This window comes from Ovis canadensis, chromosome 4, assembly GCF_042477335.2.
Source record: "Ovis canadensis isolate MfBH-ARS-UI-01 breed Bighorn chromosome 4, ARS-UI_OviCan_v2, whole genome shotgun sequence".
NCBI lineage: Eukaryota > Metazoa > Chordata > Mammalia > Artiodactyla > Bovidae > Ovis > Ovis canadensis.
The window spans coordinates 60959303-60985044 of NC_091248.1; the positions used below are offsets into that span (position 1 = coordinate 60959303).

Here is a 25742-nt window from a genome sequence, read left to right on the forward strand (position 1 = left end):
TCCCTTGAGTCTATACATCACCTCCACTGTATAACCATAAGGAATTTGATTTAGGTCATACATGAATGGCCTTGTGGTTTTTCATGCTTTCCTGAGTTTAAGCCTGAATTTTCCAATAAGGAGCTGATGATCTGAGCTACAGTCAGCTCCAGGTTTGTTTTTGTTGATTGTGTAGAACTTCTCCATCTTTGGCTGCAAAGAGCATAATCAGCTTGATTTTGGTATTGACCATCTGGTGATGTCCATGAGTAGAGTCATAGTCATCGCTCGTGTTGTTGGAAAGGGTGTTTGCTATGACTGGCATGTTCTCTTGACAAAACTCTGTTAGCCTTTGCACTGCTTCATTTTGTACTCCAAGGCCAAACTTGCCTGTTATTCCATATATCTCTTGACTTCCTACTTTTGCATTCCAATACCCTATGATGAAAAGGACATCTTATTTTGGTGTTAGTTCTAGAAGATGTTGTAGGTCTTCACAGAACTGATCAACTGCTTCTTCAGCATCAGTGGTTGGGGCATAGACTTGGATTACTCTGATGCTGAATGATTTGCCTTGGAAACAAACCGAGATCATTCTGTCATTTTTGAGGCTGCATTTCGGACTCTCTTGTTAACCATGAAGCCTACTCCATTTCTTCTAAGGGATTCTTGCCTACAGTAGTAGATATAATGGTCATCTGTATTATATTTGCCCATTCCTGTCCATTTTAGTCCACTGATTCCTAGGATAGCGATGTTCACTCTTGCCATCTCCTGCTTGACCACATCCAATTTACCTTGATTCATGGACTTAACATTCCAGGTTCCTATGCAATATTGTTCTTGACAGCATAGGACTTTACTTTCCACAACTGAGCATCGTTTCCGCTTTGGCCCAACTGCTTCATTTTTTCTGGAACTATTAGTAATTGTCCTCTTCTCTTCTCCAGTAGCATATTAAAGATGTTTCAACATGGGGGCTCATTTTCTATTGTCATATCTTTTTGCCTTTTCATACTGTTCATGGGGTTCTCGAGGCAAGAACACTGGAGTGGACTGCCATTCCCGTCTCCAGTGGACCATGTATTGTCAGAACTCGTCACTATGACCTGTCTGTCTTGGGTGGCCCTGCATGGCATGGATCATAGCTTCATTGAGTTATACAAGTCACCATGACAAGGCTGTGATTGGTGAAGGGGAGGTGTTCTAGAGAATTATAACAAGGTGATGTGATGCAGAAATAGGGAAGTGAATCAAGGAAGGCTGCTATGAAAAGGTGGCATTTAAGGTGAGACCTGAATGATAGGAAGAGCCAGCCATGTGAAGAAAGAGGGAAGGATACGCCACACAGTGAATGGTTCTAAGGCAGGAATAAGATCACTATAGGTGAGGAGCAGCAGATGGCAGGGAGGGGATAGGAGCTTCAGAAACCAGCTTCTGGCTTGGTAGGCCAGAATGGTTGGTTGGTACATTTTTTAAGTGTCAGAGAAAGCCATTTGAGGGTCTTAATAGGGGAGAGATGGAAACTATTTTATATTTTTTAAAGATTATTCTTTGCTTGTGCTTCTAGCAGGTATCAGCTGGACACTCTAAAAGGCCTTCCTTACACAATACTACCAGGTCTTTGATATTACAATGACCTTATTTTCTTTCACTTACTATTGGGACATAGTTGATTTACAATGTCCTGTCAGTTTCAGGTGTACAGCAAAGCGGTTTAGTTACACATATTCCTCTATAATTTTTCAGATGCTTTTCCATTAAGGCTATTACAGAGTACTGAGTCGAGTTCCCTGTGCTATACACTGGGTCCTTGTTGATTATCTACTTTATATATAGTGGTATCTATATATTAATCCCCATCTCCCAATTCATCCCTTCCCTGTCCACTTGGTAACCATAAGTTTGTTTGCTATATCTGTGATTCGATTTCTGTTTTGTAAATAGGTTTCTTATTCCCAGCTTTTAGATTCTGCATATAAACAGTATCGTACATTTGTCTTTGTCTGAAGTGAAGTGTCTTACTTCGCTCAGTATGGCAGTCTCTAAGTCTGTCCATGCCCCTGCATATGGCACTATTCCAGCATTTCTTATGGCTGAGTGATATCCATTGTGTCTCTGCACCACATCTCCTTTATCTGTTCCTCTCGGTGGGCATTTAGGTTGCTTCCATGTCTTAGGTATTGCAAATAGTGCTTCAGTGAACACTGCGGTGTAGTATCTTTTTGAATTATGGTTTTCTCTAGATATATGCTCAGGAGCGGTATTGCTGGATGAAATGATAGCTCTATTCTTAGTGTTTTAAAGAACCTCCACCCTGGAGAAGGAAATGGCAGTCCACTCCAGTAATCTTGCCTGGAGAATTCTATGAACAGAGGAGCCTGGCAGGCTACAGTCCATGGGATTGCAGAGTCAGGCATGACTGAGCAACTGTCACTCACACTCATTCTTAATAGTGTCCTTCCTAAATACCATGGGGAATACAACAGTTTCTAGAGAAGCATTTTGAGCATTCAAAGCTTTGTTTTCTAATTGGTATTCCTCAGCCACTTGCCCACCAATTACTCCTATGTTTCTAGCATATATCTTCTGAGAATTAATAGTGAGCAATGCAGAGCTCCAGAGAATAGCAAAAAGAGATAAGAAAGCCTTCTTCAGCGATCAATGCAAAGAAATAGAGGAAAAGAACAGAATGGGAAAGACTAGAGATCTCTTCAAGAAAATTATAGATACCAAGGGAACATTTCATGCAAAGATGGGCTTGATAAAGGACAGAAATGGTATGGACCTAACAGAAGCAGAAGATATTAAGAAGAGGTGACAAGAATATACAGAAGAACTGTACAAAAAGATCTTCATGACCCGGATAATCACGATGGTGTGATCACTCATCTAGAGCCAGACATCCTGGAATGTGAAGTCAAGTGGGCCTTGGAAAGCATCACTACAAACAAAGCTAGTGGAGGGGATGGAATTCCAGTTGAGCTGTTTCAAATCCTGAAAGATGATGCTGTGAAAGTGCTGCACTCAATATGCCAGCAAATTTGGAAAACTCAGCAGTGGCCACAGGACAGGAAAAGGTCAGTTTTCATTCCAGTTCCAAAGAAAAGCAATGCCAAAGAATGCTCAAACTAGTGCACAATTGCACTCATCTCACATGCTAGTAAAGTAATGCTCAAAATTCTCCAAGCTAGGCTTCAGCAATATGTGAACCGTGAACTTCCAGATGTTCAAGCTGGGTTTAGAACAGGCAGAGGAACCAGAGATCAAATTGCCAACATCTGCTGGATCATTGAAAAGGAAAGAGAGTTCCAGAAAAACATCTATTTCTGCTTTATTGACTATGCCAAAGCCTTTGACTGTGTGGATCACAATAAACTGTGGAAAATTCTGAAAGAGATGGGAATACCAGACCACCTGACCTGCCTCTTGAGAAACCTGTATGCAGGTCAGGAAGCAACAGTTAGAACTGGACATGGAACAACAGACTGGTTCCAAATAGGAAAAGGAGTATGTCAAGGCTGTATATTGTCACCCTGCTTATTTAACTTCTATGCAGAGTACATCATGAGAAACGTTGGACTGGAAAAAGCACAAGCTGGAATCAAGATTGCCAGGAGAAATATCAATAACCTCAGATATGCAGATGATACCACCCTTATGGCAGACAGTGAGTGAAGTGAAGTGAAGTGAAATCGCTCAGTCGTGTCCAACTCTTTGCGACCCCATGGACTAGTAGCCTACCAAGCTCCTCCCTCCATGGGATTCTCCAAGCAAGAGTACTGGAGTGGGTTGCCATTTCCTTCTCCAGGGGATCTTCCTGACCCAGGGATCGAACCCGGGTCTCCCGCATTCCAGGCAGACGCTTTAACCTCTGAGCCACCGGGGAAGCCCCATGGCAGAAAGTGAAGAGGAACTAAAAAGCCTCTTGATGAAAGTGAAAGTGGAAAGTGAAAAAGTTGGCTTAAAGCTCAACATTCAGAAAACGAAGATCATGGCATCTGGTCCCATCACTTCATGGGAAATAGATGGGGAAACAGTGGAAACAGTGTCAGACTTTATTTTGGGGGGCTCCAAAATCACTGCAGATGGTGACTGCAGCCATGAAATTAAAAGATGCTTACTCCTTGGAAGAAAAGTTATGACCAACCTCGATAGCATATTCAAAAGCAGAGACATTTCTTTGCCGACTAAGGTCTGTCTAGTCAAGGCTATGGTTTTTCCAGTGGTCATGTATGGATGTGAGAGTTGGACTGTGAAGAAGGCTGAGCACTGAAGAATTGATGCTTTTGAACTGTGGTGTTGGAGAAGACTCTTGAGAGTCCCTTGGACTGCAAGAAGATCCAACCAGTCCATTCTGAAGGAGATCAGCCCTGGGATTTCTTTGGAAGAAATGATGCTAAAGCTGAAACTCCAGTGCTTTGGCCACCTCATGAGAAGAATTGACTCATTGGAAAAGACTCTGATGCTGGGAGGGATTGGGGGCAGGAGGAGAAGGGGACGACAGAGGATTAGATGGCTGGATGGCATGACTGACTCTATGGACGTGAGTCTGAGTGAACTCCGGGAGTTGGTGATAGACAGGGAGGCCTGGCGTGCTGCGATTCATGGGGTCGCAAAGAGTCAGACACGACTGAGCAACTGAACTGACTGAACTGAACTGAATGTTTTGAAGCAAGGTTTCACACTTAACCATGATTAATAGTTTATGCCTGCATATGCTCTAGTTTTGGAGGATGGTGATACATTTGATAGGAGATAGTATTTAGATTAGCCCTTGTTATGTGCATTTTGATACAGTTTTAGCTTCTCAGTAAAAGGTGATTTCATGCTTCAGTGAATTCTTCACAGATTTTAAAAATAATATATATGTGTAAATGCAAGTATTTTACTAGAAAGCAAGTATCTTTAAGGAATTCCAGGTGTATAACATGGCCCCATAACTTTCTTCGTAAGTAAGGAGGCTAGATAAATGGTGCTTGATGATAATGTACTCCACCTCCTATTGGAAAATTAACATTATTTACCAAGAAGGAACTAGGGGAATAGGGGCAGAGATTTGCATTGCTGAAGAGTCAAAAAACCACTGAAAATATTTTCTACATGCAAAAAGGAAACATGTATATTGAGAGCAACAAGAAGAACAAGTGAAGGTGCATGATAAAGCTTTTTTTTAATGATGAAAACTTAATGGTTCATTAGTGCATCTAGAGCTTAATTTCTAACAGGCAAGCTGGGGATTTTAGGTACAACGATCCAGTTTAGTTTCTCAAAGCCTAGCTGCTATAGCCACAGTATAGGATCTCTTCCTATTAGACTGCTACTGCATTGAAAGGTTGCAGCTTCCTAGAGTTCTTTTTAAGAACAAACTATGGTTATATTTAAGTTGTTGCTTTGAGGGAACCAAAGAACCTAAAATAGCCCCTGACCAGTATTGCTCTGAGGTCTCAAGTGTTATTTCTCTGGGAAACTTTGTACATGGTACAGGAGTGTAAGAGTAGCATGTCTTGTTGCCCTAATTTCTGTACTGGGAATTTCAACAAATAAACTATGATGAGGAATTCAAAAAATAAAATAAAATAAAGAAACTCCATACTGTTCTCCATACTGGCTGTACCAATTTACATACCCACCAATAATGTAGGAGGGTTCCCACACTCTCTCCAGTCTATTGTTTGGAGACTTATTGATGATGGCCATTCTGACCAATGTGAGGTGATACCTCACTGTAGTTTTGATATGCATTTCTCTAATAATTAGTGATGTAGAGCATCTTTTCATATGTTTTTTGGCCATCTGTATGAGTTCTTTGGAGAAATGTCTGTTTAGATCTTCCACTCAATTCTTTGATTGGGTTGTTTCTTTTTTCATATTGAGCTGCATGAGCTATTTGTATATTTTGGAGAATAATCCTGTGTCAGTTGCTTTGTTGGTAAATATTTTCTTCTATTCGGTAGGTTGTCTTTTTGTTTTGTTTATGGTTTCCTTTGAAATGCAAAAGCTTTTAAGCCTAGTTAGGTCCCATTTGTTTACTTTTGTTATAAGGAGCTTAGTTTTAGTACATAGCTTGGCTTGCAAGGAAGTAAGAGAAATCCCAAAGGCATAAAAAAAGAAAAAGGATAAAAAGGAGCATAAAGTGTAAGCAAATGCAAAATCCATATATTGGAGAAAGGAATGGGAGGTTAAGCTTTGGGCTGCTGGAAGTAGATGGGCAAAATTTGAGAATCCCCACACCCTAAACCAGTATCCTTGAAGATGACTACAACCTTAGATAAGCGTAGCCCAGGAAGAATATTTAAGCTAGCAAAGCAAAGAAACCTATCAAGAACTCTGTCTCCACACTGATTCTAGATAGGGTGAAAAAGAGAAGAGAAAAAGAGGAATAGACACTCTCTGAAATTTTTAACCCATGAAATTGGCCAACTCTAGTCTGGAATTCAATCTTACAGACTCTGGATAGTCAAAAGAAACTCCAAACCAAGAAATCTGTGAATTTGCTAGAATACCGGTAGCTGGCTCACCAATTATGCTCAGGAGAGTAAGTGCTCACAATGTTAAAATTACTAAACACACAAATAAACCATCAGACAGAATCATCAGAAATAATTAACAACATATTTATTGCCCCACAGATTTTAGATATTGAAATCACCAGATAGAGAATATAAATAATCACATTTTATATATAAAAGAAATAAACGTGGTTTCTAAAAATATATAGAGAGAATCCATTGGCTATAACCAGATAGATCTGAAGAAAAATGCTTAGAAAAATATGATCACTGAAATTTAAAATATGTTTGTAAATTAAATGTACATTAAGTATAACTGAAGAGGAAAGTTGTGAGCTAGAAGATGAATCTAAAGAAACTACCCAGAATTAAATACACAAAGCCAAGGGGTCAGAAAATGAAAAGAGGTTCAGAATCAGGGAAGATATATATGTCTAATTAGAGTTCCAGTAGGAGATAAAGACTAAGGGAAAGGTAATATTTGAATCCAAGTTGTTTGAAAAATTGCCATAAATGATGAAAAATATGAATCCACACATATAGGAATCATAAAAGATATCAAGCAAGATAAATGAAAAGTAAATTCAAACATGACAGTAAAACTGCAGGCCATAGAGGAACTACCAAAAAAGTAACTAAAGAGAAGTGGATACCATCTATAAAAGAATGATTTCTGGACTGATAATAAATCCCAGAGATATCAGCATAATATATTCAAAGTGCTGAAGTAAAATCGTTGTCAGCCTAAAACTGTTTCAGCAAAACGTTTTTATTATATTTTTAAAAATTGAAGTATAGTTGAGATACAATTTTATATATCAAAACTGTTTTTTAAGACCAAAAGTGGAATACAGTCATTCAGATAAACAAAACCTAAGGGGATTTACTCACAATAAACTAACACAGAAAAAATTTCTGAAAATGAGTCAACAAGTAACATTTGATATTCGAAAAGGAATAGAGACCAAAGAAATTGGGACATACATGAGTAAATCTAAACAAATATAGTACAAAATAATAATAAAACATCTAAATTGTGGGATTAAGAAAGACAACTAAAATATTGGATAACAATAGCATGTTGATTTAGATGAGATGATCAGAGTTTAAGAAATGTGTCTTAATTGGGAAGAGAGCTGAGATATAGATGAATAATAGCTAGCCGCTGATTGTTTATAATGCACCAGGCGTATGTAGTAACTCATTTAACCTTCATAACAAATTTCTGAGTTAGATATTATAGTTATCCTCAGTTTACAGATGAAGTGGCAAAGAAAGTGGTCACACAGCTTGTAAGCAAAGAGCTGGGTTCAAACTCAGGTAAAATCACTCCAAAGTGGATCCACCATATAGTATTCGGTGCTGTTTTTAGAAAGTTAAATAGCAATGATAAAAATTTTAAGTAACAATAGAATATATAGCTTCAATGAGGGGAAGTAGAATAAGAAAGAAAAAACACTAAGTCAATACAAAAGAAGGCCCCCCAAAAAAAGCAAACAGAAAAATGTAGAAAAAGCAGATTTTTAAAAAGAAACTGGTAATCTCCCACAAAGAAAGTAACTATCAAACTTTCAATGAACAATCTATTTACTTAAATCTAATACACAGTTATCCAGAGGCTAGATAGAAGCAATGCCTCTACAACTCATTTTGAGGACAGTTTGAAAAAGGAAAGCTATAGACCCATTTATATGTTAATAAGAATACCTTTCTAAAATATATTTATTTAAATCACCACATGAAGAGGCTAAAATAGAAAAACCATATTATTACCTGATAAGTATAAGAAAATCATTTGATAAAACTCATTGATGATAACAGGAAATTTTATAAAACTAGGAATGAGGAAAATTTTCCTTTACCTAAGAAACAATTTCTACCATATAAGATACTTCTGCTTGAAATTATCACATATAAAAAGTAGTCCCTTAAAATAAAGAATAAGACAGATAAGCCCACCGTCACTACCTCTGTCAACACTGCAGTATCTTTGCCAGCAGAGTAAAACAAAAAATAGAAGTAAAAGGGATAAGAATTTGAAAAGAAAAATGAAACTGTCATCATTTTTTAATTATAACTGCCCTCATAAAAGATACAGGTGAAATTATTTAGAATCTATAAGAGATTCATTAAATGACTAGATTTAAGATCAATATATTAAATTATATTTCTTAAAAAAAAAACTGGAGAAATAAAAGAGAAAACTCAAGTGCTTTTCCTGCTTATTCTGTATAAACTGTTCCAGTGGATAACCAGCTAGTAGATAAAAAGAAGCATCTCAGTTATTTAAAGTAATCCATAAAAGCAAAATGGGAGAAATAGAATATTGTCTTTTTGCAACTGACAGTTAATGAGTCTAAACACTGATATCGGTGGCTGCGGATATTTTTTAAAAAGAGTGAAAACCAGACTTCCTGAAGAAAAAACATAAAGGAATCAAACCTAATTCTAATGGAGCATCTGGACTGAGCTGCCAGTTTCTAGGAAATACAGAGGACACAGGAACATGACAGACTACATCACAAGTGTGCAAACAGCGAAATCCAGATTGTGAAACTGTGTCCAACAGACTGAGTTCTGCAACAGATGAGGTGTAAGGAAAAGAAAGGATGGAGGGGGAATCTGTAAATTAAGAGAGTTAAAAGACATAACAAGGTGTTTAAAAAAAAAGACTGGCAAACTAGAGTTCAGCATAAAGAAATGCAAGAGAGAGAGTGCTATGAAAGTCAGGATAGTAGTCATCTTGGAGGAAGAGAGGGGAGCCTGACTTGTACGGGGCATATAGAGAGACTTGTGATATGACTGGAAAAGTTCTGTCTCTTGACCCAGATGGTTGCTAGTGTAGCCACCTTATAGTTATTCACTAAGCAGCCATGAAATTAAAAGACGCTTACTCCTTGGAAGGAAAGTTATGACCAACCTAGATAGCATATTCAAAAGCAGAGACATTACTTTGCCGACTAAGGTCTGTCTAGTCAAAGCTATGGTTTTTCCAGTGTATGTATGGATGTGAGAGTTGGACTGTGAAGAAAGCTGAGCACTGAAGAATTCATGCTTTTGGACTGTGGTGTTGGAGAAGACTCTTGAGAGTCCCTTGGACTGCAAGGAGATCCACCCAGTCCATTCTGAAGGAGATCAGCCCTGGGATTTCTTTGGAAGGACTGATGCTAAAGCTGAAACTCCAGTACTTTGGCCACCTCATGCGAAGAGTTGACTCATTGGAAAAGACTCTGATGCTGGGAGGGATTGGGGGCAGGAGGAGAAGGGGACGACCCAGGATGAGATGGCTGGATGGCATCACTGACTCTATGGACGTGAGTCTGAGTGAACTCTGGGTGTTGGTGATGGACAGGGAGGCCTGGAGTGCTGCGATTCATGGGGTCACAAAGAGTCGGACACGACTGAGCGACTGGACTGAACTGAACTGAAGCTCTGCATTTGTTTAATTTACTTTACAATTTAGAAGTTTTTTAAAGTTTTTTTTTTTTACAGCTACATTGCTCTATCGTGCAGCAAGTAATTAAAAAATATAATTAAAAAAAAACATTAACATAACTTATGATACCCAAGAATACATCAAGCAAAATATATAGAGAACATTTATGGAGGAAATTATATAATGTCAGTGAAAAATTTGAAAGAAAATGTTTTCAAGTATAGAGGTATATTAACTGATAGGAAAACTCAATATCATAAAGATTTGATTCTCCCCAAATTGGTTGTTATTAGGAGACAATTTTACATGAGCCTCTTGTGTTTCTGAATATCTTGTGAACAGAGACATTGACTACTTTTTTCTAGGCTGTCTTTTCAAGACTCTGTATAGCTAACAACCTGGGAAGACAGAGATACGTTCTTCCTACAGAATAAGAGAGTAGGTTTGTTTATGGTTTTCTAAGAAGATAATGTAATCCCTAGTGGGCTTCCCAGGTGGCACTAATGGTAAAGAACCTGCCTGCCAATGCAGGAGACATTAAGAGACACAGGTTCAATCCCTGGGCCAGGAAGATCCCCCAGAGGAGGGCATGGCAACCCACTCCAGTGTTCTTGCCTAGGAAATCCCATAGACAGAGGAGCCTGGTGGGCTATGGTCCATGGGGCTACAGAGTCGGACACACTGAAGCGACTCAGCACGCACTGGGGTAAAGATCAGGCTGACTCACTGCCCATTATAAAAGATTCAGGTTCTCAAACTTCATTTCCTTTCCCATAACACAACCCATTGCACTGCAGGTTCCACCCAGCCCTCTTCTCATGCCCTCTGTCTGGGAATATGACAAAAGAAACCAACACCCAACACGCTGTTTGCTGTGTTGTGAGTAATAAATCCTGCCCTTTGTCTGAGATCCCGGAGTCTCGTGTATTCTGCCAGTGTCAACAAGACTGTGGCAGGCTAGCTTCTCCATTTGCAAGTAGGATAAGTCTCAGACCCTTCACAGTTCTTCACAGTTAGCCACTTGGAGAAAAAAAGAAATTGGATATCTATTCATATTGTACACAAAATTCTATTCCGGGTGAATTAAGGGCTTAACTGTGAAAAGCAAAAATTTAACTTTTGGTAGAAAATATAACCGAGGAAAGCAGGAAAGATTCATTGAACAAAACATAAAAATCATAAGGGAAATAATCAATAAACACAATAAACAACTAAATTAAAAAGACTTCTGTTCATCAAAATATTCCATAAAGAAAACTAAAAGCCACAAACTGGTTCAATTCAGTTCACTCACTCAGTCATGTCTGACTCTTTGCGACCCCATGAACCGCAGCACACTAGGCCTCCCTCTCCATCACCAACTCCCAGAGCCTACACAAACTCATGTCCATTGAGTCAGTGATGCCATCCAACCATCCCCTTCTCCTCCTGCCATCAATCTTTCCCAGCATCAGGGTCTTTTCAAATAAGTCAACTCTTCGCACCAGGTGGCCAAAGTATTGGGGTTTCAGCTTCAACATCAGTCCTTCCAATGAACTCCCAGGACTGATCTCCTTTAGGATAGACTGGTTGGATCTCCTTGCAGTCCAAGGGACTCTCAAGAGTCTTCTCCAACACCACAGTTCAAAAGCACCAATTCTTCGGTGCTCAGCTTTCTTTATAGTCCAACTCTCACATCCATACATGACTACTGGAAAAACCATAGCCTTGACTAGATGGATCTTTGTTGGCAAAGTAATGTCTCTGCTTTTTAATATGCTATCTAGGTTGGTCATAACTTTCCTTCCAAGGAGTAAGCGTCTTTTAATTTCATGGCTGCAATCACCATCCACAGTGATTTTGGAGCCCCCAAAATAAAGTCTGACACTGTTTCCACTGTTTCCCCATCTTTTTCCCATGAAGTGATGGGACTGGATGCCATGATCTTTGTTTCCTGAATGTTAAGTTTGAAGCCAACTTTTTCACTCTCCTCTTTCACTTTCATCAAGAGGCTTTTTAGTTCTTCTTCACTTTCTGCCACAAGGGTGGTGTTATCTGCATATCTGAGCTTATTGATATTTCTCCCAGCAATCTTGATTCCAGCTTGTGCTTCTTCCAGCCCAGCATTTCTCATGATGTACTCTGCATATAGGTAAAATAAGCAGGGTGACAATATACAGCCTTGACATACTCCTTTTCCTATTTGGAACCAGTCTGTTGTTCCATGTCCAGTTCTAACTGTTGCTTCCTGACCTGCATACAGGTTTCTCAAGAGGCAGGTCAGGTGGTCTGGTATTCCCATCTCTCTCAGAATGTTCCACAGTTTATTGTGATCCACACAGTCAAAGGCTTTGGCATAGTCAATAAAGCAGAAATAGATGTTTTTCTGGAACTCTCTTTCCTTTTCAATGATCCAGCAGATGTTGGCAATTTGATCTCTGGTTCCTCTGCCTGTTCTAAAACCAGCTTGAACATCTGGAAGTTCACGGTTCACGTATTGCTGAGGCCTGGCTTGGAAATTTTTGAGCATTACTTTACCAGCGTGTGCTACTGCTGCTGCTGCTGCTGCTAAGTCACTTCAGTCGTGTCCGACTCTGTGCGATGATGAGTGCAATTGTGTGGTAGTCTGAGCATTCTTTGGCATTGCCTTTCTTTGGGATTGGAATGGAAAACTGACCTTTTCCAGTCCTGTGGCCACTGCTGAGTTTTCCAAATTTGCTGACATGCTGAGTGTGCACTTTCACAGCATCATCTTTTAGGATTTGAAATAGCTCAACTGGAATTCCATCACCTCCACTAGCTTTGTTTGTAGTGATGCCACGAACTGGTAGAAAGTATTTATTGGTAAGAAATAATAATACTGAATATATAAGGACTCGAAAATCAACTTCCAAAAAGCCAAAAAAATGGAAAAAAATGAGCAAAAAATATGTACAGGAACTTAATAGAAAAAGAAACAAATGGTACACACATTGAAGGATACTCAACTTCCTTAGTAATTCTAAAATTAATTGCACAATGGTAATATCTATTTTATTGGCATAAATTTAAAGCACTACTATGACGTACAGCAATAGAGCTTCTTATGCTGTTGGTAAAGTAAAATTTGATATAATCACTTTGAAAAATAAGATGTCAGTATGTTATAAAATTGAGCATTTTACATATACTAAATCAATTCTATTTCTAGGTATATATGCCTGAGACATTCTTAACTATAAGCACCAAAAAATGTACAAAAATGGAAAATACAAATATTTATATCAGAGAATATATAAATAGTGGATTTATTTATGTGGATAATCAATTTATTAAATGTTATTAATGAATACTACCATAATTATGGAAATGAATAAACCTACGTAATATCAACATAAATGATTACATTATATTAGACATATACTTTTGAGTGGGAAAAACGCAAGCTCAGCAGGTACACTATGGCTCCATTTTTATAAATCTCAAAAACAAAACTAACCTCTTTATTATTTAGTGATATATGCCTATTTGGTAAAGCAATAAAGATTTAAGTACAGAAATGATAAAAACAAATCTCACAATTGTGATCACTTCTGGAGAGCTAGGGGAGGTTATCATCAAGGAAAGATATACAGGAAACTTAATAGTTCCAGATCTTAATTAAGTGGAAGACATGCATATACATAGATGTATTTCAATGACGATGTCAGCATTTTATGAAAAACAAATTTTTAGATGAAACCACTAATTGAGTCTCTACTTGATTATGTACAAACAGTAAATATTCTTTTGTCTATTTTAAAAAGATTCCTTTCTTTTAAACTGGAAGTAAATCTGTATCTGTTAGAAATAATGTAGCCAAAATACTGTGAATCTGAAGAATTTTGTTGCCAACACTTTATAGCAAGTATATAAACCAAAGTTATTTGAGTTTTTAAAATGCAAAATAGTATGAACAAAACTTGCACTATACCAAATTTGAACATCTAGTGAGAGTTACATTCATACTAAATTTTCTGCATCGTGGGTTTTTTCTGCATTCACTTTTTACTTTCATTAAAGGTTCAAAACATATATATATATACACACACAGACATATATTACATTTTTGTATCAAATGTCATCTAATGAAATAAGATAAAACAAGTTGAATATTTAAAAAGATAGCTGACAGTTGTGAGGAAAACAGTAGTAACAGGGTCATGGGGGGAAGGCTATTTCAGTGGTCAAGGTAAGAGAAGGTAGTGGCTTAAACTAGAATAGTCAGTGGAGATGGAAAAAGGTGGATACATATGGGATGGTGTTGCAGACTGGGTTTCCTGGGAAGCTGACTCTAAGAGAGTGAGATCGGGGTGAAATAAGTGTATTATTTAGGGCGCTTGGGGTCAACACCCATGGCAGGGAAGTAAAAGGAAAGGAAGGAAGCAGGCTGGGTGGAAGGAGAAGCTGGGCTGTGAGGCAGTCTCAGCGAAGCCGCAGCTGATTCCCTGGGGTGGGGGTGGGGAGGACACTGAAGCTGGGATGGCTTTCCAGAGTAACCCTGTGTTAGGAGTGAGGCCTCAAACATCCGTCTCTGTATGGCTTCTTGCCACTAGGAAAGGGGGGTGACCTTGAGTGAGGTAGCTCTTTCCAGGTGAGGGCAATTTCCAGAGAGGGCAGAGGGCTGTGAGTTGTCAGCATACCCAGCAGCTGTGGGCATACGTCCCCTCGTCCCTTCTCCTGGGCACGTCACAGCATCCACTACAGATGTGTGTTTCGGGAACAGCATTAAATGTGGGAAGAGGGTTACTGGGTTTTTGCTTTCAGAGCAGATGGTGGCGCCATTTACTGAGGTAGGAAGAAGAGGAGAAGGAAGAGGTTTGGAAGACGGAAATCCAAACATGTGACAGTGAAGTTCAAAATGCTTATTAAAAATTCAGAAGGCAGTGGCAAATTAGGCAGGCAGTTAGATGTGGACATGTGGACTCTTAAAGAGAAGTCCACGTTAGGAAAAAAAGTTAGTAGACATGGTAAATAGATGGCTTTTAATGCTCTGAGACTGCATAGGCTAATTTAGGAAGAATGTACAAATAAAGAGGACCCTGAGCCAGTCCCAACCACCCTGACTTAAGAAGTGAGACAGAGGACAGGAGCCAGCAAAGGAGAGTGAGAAGAGCTCACAACATGGGATATAATGAGAGCCAGGAGGAGGGAAAAAGTATTTCAAGAAGTAAAAGTGGTTGTGTCAAATGCTACTGAAAGGTGGGGTAGGACAAAACTGAGAAGAGACCACTAGATTTGGAAATTATGGGGGTTACTAATGACACTGACAAGAGCACTCTTTGAGGAATAATAGATACGTAAGTATTGAATTAGGGGGAAAGATTGAAATTGAGAAGGTGGAGACAGCTTTATAGACAACTTTTACAAGAGGGCCACTGTAGCCATTTGAATCTGAGACACTAGGGTCGGCTGCTTAGCTTTCCTAGTTTCTCAAGACAAGGCAGAATTGTTTTTATAATATCCGTTGTCCAATAAGTTGGTATGTTGTTCAGCACAGCGCAGAGCAACATTATGAGGGTCAAAAGCACGTCTCAGAGTCAGGTACAGCCAACGGGTTATGAGTTTCTGACTTCCAGCAAGAGGGTGAACTCTCACAAAGTAAGCTGAGTATCATGGCAGAGCATGCTCTAGGACAGAGTGCAGGGAACTTGGGCAGGCTAGAAAGGGTAGAAAGTTGGGTAAGTTTCCCTTAAAATGGCCCTACATAGGAAGGCAAGCCTCAGATGGACTTTCTCAAGGTCAAGATTGAAAGAGGAGGAAGAAAAAATTGCTGGCAAACATTTGTGGTTACATCACCTATCCTCTGATGTAACACTTACATTTGATTTCTGTGTGGCCCTCTCATTGATGGTTTTTAGGTAGGACAGCCAGATTGTCAATGGCTTTTCATTGCAGCTGCTTTGAAGTTTGGACTTTATTCTGCAGACAGTAGGAAACCACTGAAAGTTTTGCAGGGGAAAGATCTAATCAAAGTGAGTTTTTAACAGGATTATTTCTTCAGCAGTGAGCAGGAGTCAAGCAAAGCTAGGTTAGGAGCAGAAGGTCCACATAGGAGATCCTTCTGGTTGTGGAAATGGAGACAAAGAGGTGCCAGTTGATGGGTATGTGGCAGTAGAGAACAAAGACAATGCTCGGGTTTCCAGTCTACATTATTGGGGGTGTGTGTGTGTGTATTTGTGTGTGTGTGTGAATGACAACGGAGTTAGGTGGGCTGACATTTCAAAAGCAATAGTAGCCCATATATGATGGCACCATATAGCTTACAAATACTTTCACATCCATTATCTCATTTGCCCTCACAACGCCCTTGTGAGCTATTATTATGCCCATTTAACAAACACAGAATCTGAGACTCAGAGAGGTTAAATGATTTGCCCATAAGGTCACAAAGGACGGGCTTGTCCCTCTGTGCTTTGACAGTGCCCTCCAGATGTATTCTGACTCTCGGTGGCCTATGGGCTGGAGTCAGCCTGTGTGTGCCTTTTGAAAGGCATGTCCTGAAACTTCAGTTTCTTGGAGGTGTTAGCTCGATTCCATTTCTCTGATGCCAGTTCCCTGTGAACTTTCTGGATGAGGCTATAATATGCATATGATAGCTTGAGAGGAAAAAAAAAAAAATGTTTCCCATTTTGACTCTAGGCCTTCTCTAAAATAAAACATTAATCCTCTCTCCTAAGCAGGATACCAGTTAGATTATTAAAATTCACCCTATGAAAGCCAAATCTTGGTGAGCTGAGATGAGAAAATGTGTTTACCTCACCTCTCACTGCCTGCCACTTTCTCAAATAAAAAGCTGGGAATTCCCTTCTGGTGGGTAAGATCTATTTCATTATCTTAACCACAAGTCGACAGACCCAGGGGCTTAGGTGTTAAACCAACCTGTAGGTCAATTCTGACTTCTTGAATTACTTAAATACTGGGTTTTTCTCTGGCATTAACTGAAAGGAACTTCCCCAAGGACTAAACTGACAGCCTTGTTTTCATCTATGGACTAAAGGCTGATTCTTATCCAAACCAAGGTGGTGGACTGAAAGGCTGTCAGAAGTATGCGGATGTGATGTCACCTTGCTGATGGCAGTCTCCCAAGTCAAAATCCTTAGAACCTTGTCTTTCTCCAAAGCAGGAATTTCTACAGTCTTAGAAGTATCTTTCCTTATAAAAGTCTTTACACTTTTCAGGTCTTTTACCTTTAAAAACCTTGTGAATTCTCTTCTTGGTAATTAAAATCCATCTTAAATTAAATACAGTTGCCCTGATCTTGTCAAAAATGATGGTGCTTTCCTAGAGCTTCATTTTCAGAGTTAGAAAGCAGTTAGATTTTTAAACATTGATTTGTACTGCCATCTAGTGATACATTTCATTGCAAATTTCAACACCTTAGAGCACATTTCTGTAGGTCCGCTGAGTTACCCTTAAATATCATAGAATTGAGGATTTATGTTGCAGATAGAAAGCAAATTAGCTCCTCTACACAGCATACAAGGCTAAAAAATTTTTTTAACATAGATATAGAAGGGGGTGCCCAAGAGAGGTTCTCTTAAACCACAGAGGCTTGGATTAGCCTTTTTATTTATATCTTTGATTTTAACCATAATTATCCTACATAAATTGTTTACTCCTCCTAGGCAAAGAAATTCAATCCTGACTGACTAATTTAATGGTCACTCCAGCTGGAAAAGTAGAATTGCATACAGTTAAACACAAAAGCTACATTATGTTATCTGGGTTCAAATCCTGGCTTAGAACTTGCAACCTGTGTGCCCTTGGAGAGTTATGAAACACTCCCAGGCCTCAGTTTCCTAATCTACAAAAGAAGGATAATAATCAAATCTATCTCACAGAGTCATGCAAGACACTACACCCAGCACAGAAACTGCCACAAAGTAGAGGCTCAGTGGGAACACAAGGTACCATTGTGCTGGTAGATCCCAGGCAGCCTAATTTGCATAGCCCCCCAGGATGCAGAGATAGAACAGCCTGTCCCACTCCATTAGCAGGCAGATCTGGCCATGAGGAAGATCCAAGGTCAGATCTCTGGTCACTAGAATTACTGTATGATCCGATAATTCTAGGTAAATACCTGAACGAATTGAAAATAGAGACTAAAACAGATTTTGTACACCAGTGCTCATCACAGTATTATTCACAGTAGCCAAAAGGTGGAAATAGCCCAAATATTCATCAGCAAATGCATGGATAGACAAAATGAGATATATATTAATGCATCAATGGAACACTGCTGCTGCTGCTGCTGCTAAGACACTTCAGTCGTGTCCAACTCTGTGCGACCCCATAGATGGCAGCCCACCAGGCTCCTCTGTCCATGGGATTTTCCAGGCAAGAGTACTGGAGTGGGTTGCCATTGCCTGCTCCTCAGTGGAACACTGTTCAGCCTTAAAAACAAATGAAATTTGGATGCATGTGTGAATGACCTTGGAAACATTGTCAAAGACAAAAAGATAAATGCTGTCTGATTGCACAATATATGTTATCTATAATAGTAAAATCTGCAGAAACAGAAAGTAGAATGATAGCAGCAGCTGGTGGAAAGAGGCAAAAGGGGAATTATTATTTAATGGATACAGAGTTCCAGTTCAGGATGATAAGAAAAAAGCTCTGGATATGAAATAGTGATCTTGGTTGCACAGTAGTGTGAATGTCAGTGAATTGTGCACTTAAAGATGGTTAAAATGGACTGTGAAAAACAGTATGGTGGGTTCTCAAAAAACTAGAACTACTATATGATCCAGCAATTTCACTCCTGGGTATACATCCCAAAAAAACAAAACACTAATTTGAAAAGATAAATGTGCCCCAATATTCACAGCAGCATTTACAGTTGCCAAGTATGGAAGCAAGCAAACTGTCTATCAACAGATGAATGAATAAAGAAAATATGTACACACACACACACACACACACACACACATACGTACAATGGAATGCTGCTCAGCCAAAGAAAAGATTGAAATTTTGCCATTTGCTGCAACATAGACGGACTTAGAGGGCATTATACTAAGTGAAATAAGTCAGAGAATGACAAAGAGTGTATGATATCACTTACATTTACAATCTAAAAAAAATACACCAAACTAGTGAATATATGAAACACAAGCAGACTCCCAGATACAGAGAACAAACTAGCGTTTACCAGTGGGAGAGGGAATCAGGAGGGGCAATACAGGGGAAGGGGATTAATAGGTAAAAACAATTGTATATAAAATAAGCTACAGTGATTTATTGTACAGCAGAGGGAATATAGCCAATATTTTATAATAACTGTAAATATAGTATAACCTTTAAAAACGTGAATTTTATATATATTACATACTTATAACATATAATATTATACATCCAACTATACTTCAATGTAAAAAATTTTAAAGAAGAAATAATAAACCATGCTGGAATATGGAATGTGCTGGGAGATACTGAGAAGGTGGTTCTTGAGTTGGCCTCAAGACTAAGCCAGCTTTAAATGATCTAGGGAGGAGAGAGGAGGGGTGAAATGCGAGGGCCCAGCCTGTGCTGAACATGTGGGGAAATTGGAAGGACAACCTTGACGGCTTCTTGCCACAAAGACTCTGCCACCAGTAATGATTTCATTCTATTAAATAAGAAACAAAATAATAAAACAAATAATCGCTAACCTTAGGAAATGCTAAAGACTTTGTGTTTATTATCTTGCTTAACCCTCATAACATCATGAGGTGTGCGTGTACTAAGTCGCTTCAGTTGTGTTCGACTCTGTGCAACCCTGAGGACTGCAGCCTGCCAGGCTTCTCTGTCCATGGGATTCTGCAGGCAAGAATACTGGAGTGGGTTGTCATGCCCTCCTCCAGGGGATCTTCCCGACCCAGGGATCGAACCTGCGTCTCTTACATCTAACCTGCATTGGCAGGTGGGTTCTTTACCACTAGGGCCACTTGGAAATATCATGAGGTAGAACTGTACCTCAACCCATTCTACAGAGGACTAAACTGAAGCTCAGAGAAATTCAGTAACTTGCCCAAGAGCATGTTGCTAGAGAACAGCAAAGTTCCAGACCCTGGCTCTTAACTGCTGGATTCAACTTCCTCTAGTTAATCAGTGACACAGTTTTCACTGTTGGCATTTCCCCACCACCTAGATAACCGAACAGAAAGGTAAACTAATTTTAAATTAGCTCCAGTTAATATTAAATAATAAAGCATTATCTGAATTAGTCTCAAAGTGATGATTCTTAACCTTTGGAAGTGAGAGTCCCCTCTGAAAATCTGACATCAATTAAAGACCCTCATCCAGAAATATGTGCATATACACACAAAGTCTGCTTTGAACTTCAGGGACTTCCTGAAGCCCTGGAACAGCCCTAAGTTACCACTTCTTGACCTCACACTTCCAGATCCCAGAAAAGCCCCTCCAAGTACAGATGGTGTGGGTGTCACATTCAGTCCCAACATCCCCCCCATTAGCACAGATCATCAAGGTTGCTGGCGCAGCTGCTCTGCCTCTGTGTGCTCAGTAACTCAGTCGTGTCCAACTCTTGGCGACCCTACTAACCAAAGGCCGCCAGGCTCCTCTGTCCATGGGATTCTCCAGGCAAGAATACTGGAGTGGGCTGCCAACATGTAATCAAATCATAAACTCTCTTCAACCATATTTGTTCTATTGAATAAGCATTTGAATTCTTGGCGAGCCTCATGGTCTGGGAACGCTGATGCTTTCGTACTGCCAGTGTGAAGGGGAGCAGGCTGTGGGTGGGCCTTCTGGAACAAGGTTGTGTGACCAGATGCTATTGCTGATGCCTCACATACTGTCAGGTGCTGGGGTGGTCAGAAGTCACTTCCACCCTAGGGATCAGGAAGATAAACAAACAGAATTAACCGAACTCCCGTCCTGGAGCAGTCCTGCCCCATGTGTATTGGAGGAGGTCAAAAGTATAATAAATAGTTTCCTTTCCCCTCACTCTGAGTTTAGCAACAGTGTTTTTCTCCTCTTTAATTTTTTTCTAGGCAAGGAACAAAACACAGACAATGTACTATAATGTTAAAAAAAAATGTGTTTAGGAGACAGATGTAGATTTAAATCCTAGCTTCATAACTTACTCAGGCGAGTTACTCAGCATCTCTGAACCTCTGATTTCTGTTTTAGAAAATATGGACACCAGTGTTTATCTTACAGAATTGTTGTGAGGATTAGATAAGACAATATACTTATGTTCCTGACACATCATAAGTACTTAATAAGCAGCCACTAAAATCAGACCTCATGGTACTTATATTTCTGGCTATCAGGTTCACACTGAGATTAATAGCCCCATTGGATGGGTTTGCATAAATCCTAGCATATCAAAAGCTATTGTGATCTCAAGGAAATATAAAAGAACCATAAACCCTAACCTCAATCATTCAGAGGCCATAACTGCTTTCTTAGATTTCTCTTCATTCTTGGCACAGAGCTTGGTGAACAGCTGAATGATGGCAGATACATGTGGACCACAAGTTACTACGGGAGAGCCAGGATCCCCTTAAAAAATTAATAAGTGGAGCAGATGTCCTGTTTACTGTTAACAAGACAAGAAGACAAGGTTAATGTTAAATCATAGCTACCTTGAAGAACACTTTGTGTGGGGAAGAGGCTTGGTCTTCAGAAGTTCTCTGCAACCCTCTGGTTCCCTGAAAGGAATTGGCTATAAAGCACCTTTGGGCAAGCCCTTCATCTCTGAGCTTGGGTGTTAGGAAAAGCCTTGGGGAAATCAGCTGGATTTACTTATATCCCAAATCTTCAAAGCAAAAAAAAAAAAAAAAGAATTTGAATTTACAATGAAAGACTCACAATACCTTAAAGAGTGAACAAAGTAGGACTCAGGATCAAGGGGAAAAGGTGAAGCAGATGTGATAACCCTAAAAAGCACCACAGCTGTAAACTTCACTCTGCACTTTTTGAACAAAAAGAGAGACAGAACGTTTCCTAGCTCTCATCAGAAAAAACCAAAATGCCATTCATGGAGGGAGGCACAGCTCTTTCCTGGCACTGAACTCCGGTGAGAATGTCTCACATAGAACATACATAAGGAGCTGGAATCATGCCAGGTCTGTCCTCAACAACTGTTTTACAGTAAATACATGGTTTTAATAGCTGTTTATTGTAGTGACCTCAAGGGAGATGTCAGACAACACCAGAACAAGGGGCATTCCAGCACTAGTGGCTGGAGTGTCTTCCAGAATGAGTGGCTTAGTGTCTTCAAAAAGTCAGTATCCTGAAAAGAAAGGGCGAGGGAGAAATGTTTAAGCTAAAAAGAGGCAAGATACTGACGATACATAACCATTTTCAAGAATCTTGCTTGGTTGGTGAAGAAAATCATTGTAAGACATTTTGGTGATAGTCTAAGAATCATGAATATGGATTGATTATATTTAGATGATATAGGGAATTATTGTTAGAACCAAGGACACAGTGATAAAGAATCTGCCTGCAACACAGGAGCCACAAAGGAAACGTGGGTTCAGTCCCTGGGTCCGAAAGAGCCCCTGGAGGAGGGCATGGCAGTTCACTCCAGTGTTCTTGCCTGGAGAATCCCATGGACAGGGGAGCCTGTGGGATACAGTCCACAGGGTCTCAAGGAGTTGGACATGACTGAAGCTACTTAGCACATACACACATGATGATGGTACAGTGGTGTGTGAAAGACTATCTCTTTCTTTATTATTTATATTTAGAAGTGCATCCTACAACATTTAGTGAAGTGAAGTCGCTCAGTCGTGTCCGACTCTTTGCGACCCAGTGGACTATAGCCCACCAGGCTCCTCCGTCCATGGGATTCTCTGGGCAAGAATACTGGAGTGGGTTGCCATTTCGTTCTCCAACAACATTTAAAGGTAACTTAAATATTTACCTTTAGGGAAATACACATACATACATACCAGAATGATATTTGACAAAATGTGTAAGCTGTATTGAATTTAGTGAGGGATACATGTATCGGCATATATCCTACTATGTGTTTGAGTATTTTCACAAGAAGCAAAAAAGAAGACACAGGGAGAAATCTCAGAGTAGCATGTACCCTCCATGTGCCAGAGAGAAAAACCTCTGGGTACACCAAAGTATGCTGGGTACACCAGTCTAGGAGGAAAGAACTTGTTATGGACCAAATTATGTCTCCCCCTCAGTTTGTTATACTGAAGTACTACTAACCCCCAAAACTGAAGAATGTAAATACAGGGAGAGATAGGCTCTAAAGTGGGGTCATTAAGAAAGGCCCTGATCCAATGTGACTGGAATTCTTGTAAAAAGAGAAGGTCTAGACGCAGACACACACCCAAGGAAAATGGTGTGGAGATGCAGGGGTAACACAGCCATCTGCAAGACAACAAGGGAGGCCGGGAACAGATCCCCCAGAAGAAACCAACGTGTGGGCATCTTCATCTTGAACTACTAGCCTCCACAACCGCAAGGAAATAACTTCCTCTTGTTTAAGCAGCCCAGTGTGTGATACCGGGTTAAGGCAGTTCTAGCAAACTAGCAGAAAACACCTTGATTTGCCGCCAGAGCCCAGGGAGGTTTCCCGTATGCTGCCCAACCTTCCCTGGCACTGCAGTGCGAACTCCGCAGAACCCACACGAGGCAGAGCGGGACTGCAAGGCTCATCAGAAGGTAATACCTTCTGAACAAGCTGCTGGCGCCCACACGCTCCAGACCCTGAGACCACACATCTGAGCAGCAGCAAGTCTGACACATGTCAGTCCTTTACCTTTCTGGGTTTTCTGCCTTAAAGGTTAAGATGTTCTGTGAATGTGTCTGTGTGTCTGTCTGTCCATCAGTGCACACACACATAGTCAGGAGGAGGGAATCTATTCCATAACATCTTACAGAAAAACCCAAGTGAAATTTTTGGACAACCTGATAGCTTTCAAAGTCCTGTAGCTAATATCTACTTATTCTAATGAATAATTAACAGTTAACATTCAGAATTACAATCAATATTCAGGTGGTATGCTGCCATCAGTTCAGTTCAGTCGCTCAGTCGTGTCCGACTCTGCAACCCCATGAATCGCAGCACACCAGGCCTCCCTGTCCATCACCAACTCCCGGAGTTCACTCAGACTCACGTCCATCGAGCCAATGATGCCATCCAGCCATCTCGTCCTCTGTCGTCCCCTTTTCCTCCTGCCCCCAGTCCCTCCCAGCATCAGAGTCTTTTCCAATGAGTCAACTCTTCACATACTTGACAGTTAAAATACTGCAGTAACTTCACACTTGTGGACACATAGCAGCACCCTTCTCATCACCCCAGCTCGTTTCTGGAGTCTCCCCACCATCCAGCAGGGAGGGAGTTAACACCTGGCGCCCAGCAGTTCTCCAGAGCCTGCTCCAGCAGCCCCGCCCTGATCTGAGGAGCGCAGCTGTCTCTGCCCTTACTGGTTGTCACATGTTTTTCTAGTCCATCCCTGTTTCATGCCTCCCAGTGCTGTCCTCTAAATTCTTTAAGATACATTATTTCACAACAACTCCAAATCATATACCATTAGTCTTTCTTTTTACCTATTAGGGAACTGGGACTCAGAGAAATTATATGAGTAATCCAGGGTCACAGGCAGAATTTGTAACCACTGCTCCCTATTTTCTGGCTGAACCCCCTGGAGTTGGTTTGCCGGAATTCTTCTGTCCTTAGAAAAGAAAAAGCAGAGCAGTCAAGAAGAGTTGAGAGGCTGAAGCCCGAGGTCCTGGAGAGTCTGGGTATCCTCGGGTAGCCCCTTTTCTCCAGGTCAGATTTCCCCAGATGATACACTGATAGCTGGGTCATAGTAAAAACTCACAAAGAACACGCCATCCTACAACCCAACAGTGTCTAAGGGTGCACCGAAGTTCTGGCTCCGCTCACTGCAGGTGCTACAGAAAGCAGAACACCCTCACCTGCAGTCATGGTGCCCCATGGAGGGCAAGGTAGGGCTGAACAGGTGGGTCTGAGCAGCGACAAAAATCTGCACAGCTGTCTGAAGAACAGCTGGATGTTCTTTCAGCCCTAAGAGTTTTGCTGCAGAAACCTTGCACTCAAGTTCCTGAGAGTGACTTGCCCCCTTAGCGCAGGCCCTCCCATCATGCAGTACAGGGAGGCCCACCTCCTTTCACCCTGGCCCTGGCCCCTTGATTTCCAGGTGACCTTCTAACTCTGTTTCTGCCCTTCCCGTGGCACTTAACCCCAGCGTGACCTGAAGACTCTGTAACCAACCCTAAAAACCAGTCCTGCTCACCAGCTGGCCTGGGTACAATAGCAACGGACAAGCAAAGTCATGGGACTGAAACTGGAAGGAAACCTGTTCATGAGAGAAGCAGCTGGGAAACAAGAGAAGAGAGAAAGAAAGGCCCAAGCCTTACCTCCTACAGGACCCGAGTAACGAGTAACGGGATTTCACAGTAAGAGTCACTGAACCTGCCTAAGACCCCCTTCCTCTCCTGATGAAGGCAGTGATGCTGTCGGAGCCACCCCCATCCCCACAGCCTCCCCTGCAGGATTCAGGAGAGCAGTCCTGCTGACAGGAGCTTTGAGATGGAAAGCAGTGAGGACAGGGCCTGGGGGGACCCCATATAGTCAGGAAATGCTCTTTATCTAAGGCTACTCTCTAATTAAGCACCAATGAAGTATTTCTGAGGGCATATATTAAATAACTTTAAATAACTGATAAGTCATTATATCTACTTAAAATTTCACAAGTACTATATTTTCATTGAAGAACAAAAAAAAGAGGAAGAAAAAGAGAGAAACGTCACCCATAATACAACTCGGACATAAGTCACCCATAATACAACTAGGTCATAAACACTTTCAACAC

At 40.5% G+C, this 25742-nt stretch overlaps 1 protein-coding gene and 1 long non-coding RNA gene across 3 annotated transcripts in view; one reads left to right on the forward strand and one right to left on the reverse strand.

Annotated features, from left to right (window-relative positions):
- The window catches only part of LHFPL3 (LHFPL tetraspan subfamily member 3), a 650964-nt gene that overhangs the window by 611267 nt on the left and 13955 nt on the right, over positions 1-25742 (forward strand). The window lies entirely within an intron of this gene.
- Positions 1-25742, reverse strand: part of LOC138439284 (uncharacterized) — a 73332-nt gene that overhangs the window by 27662 nt on the left and 19928 nt on the right. The gene's annotated exons all lie outside the window — the stretch shown is intronic.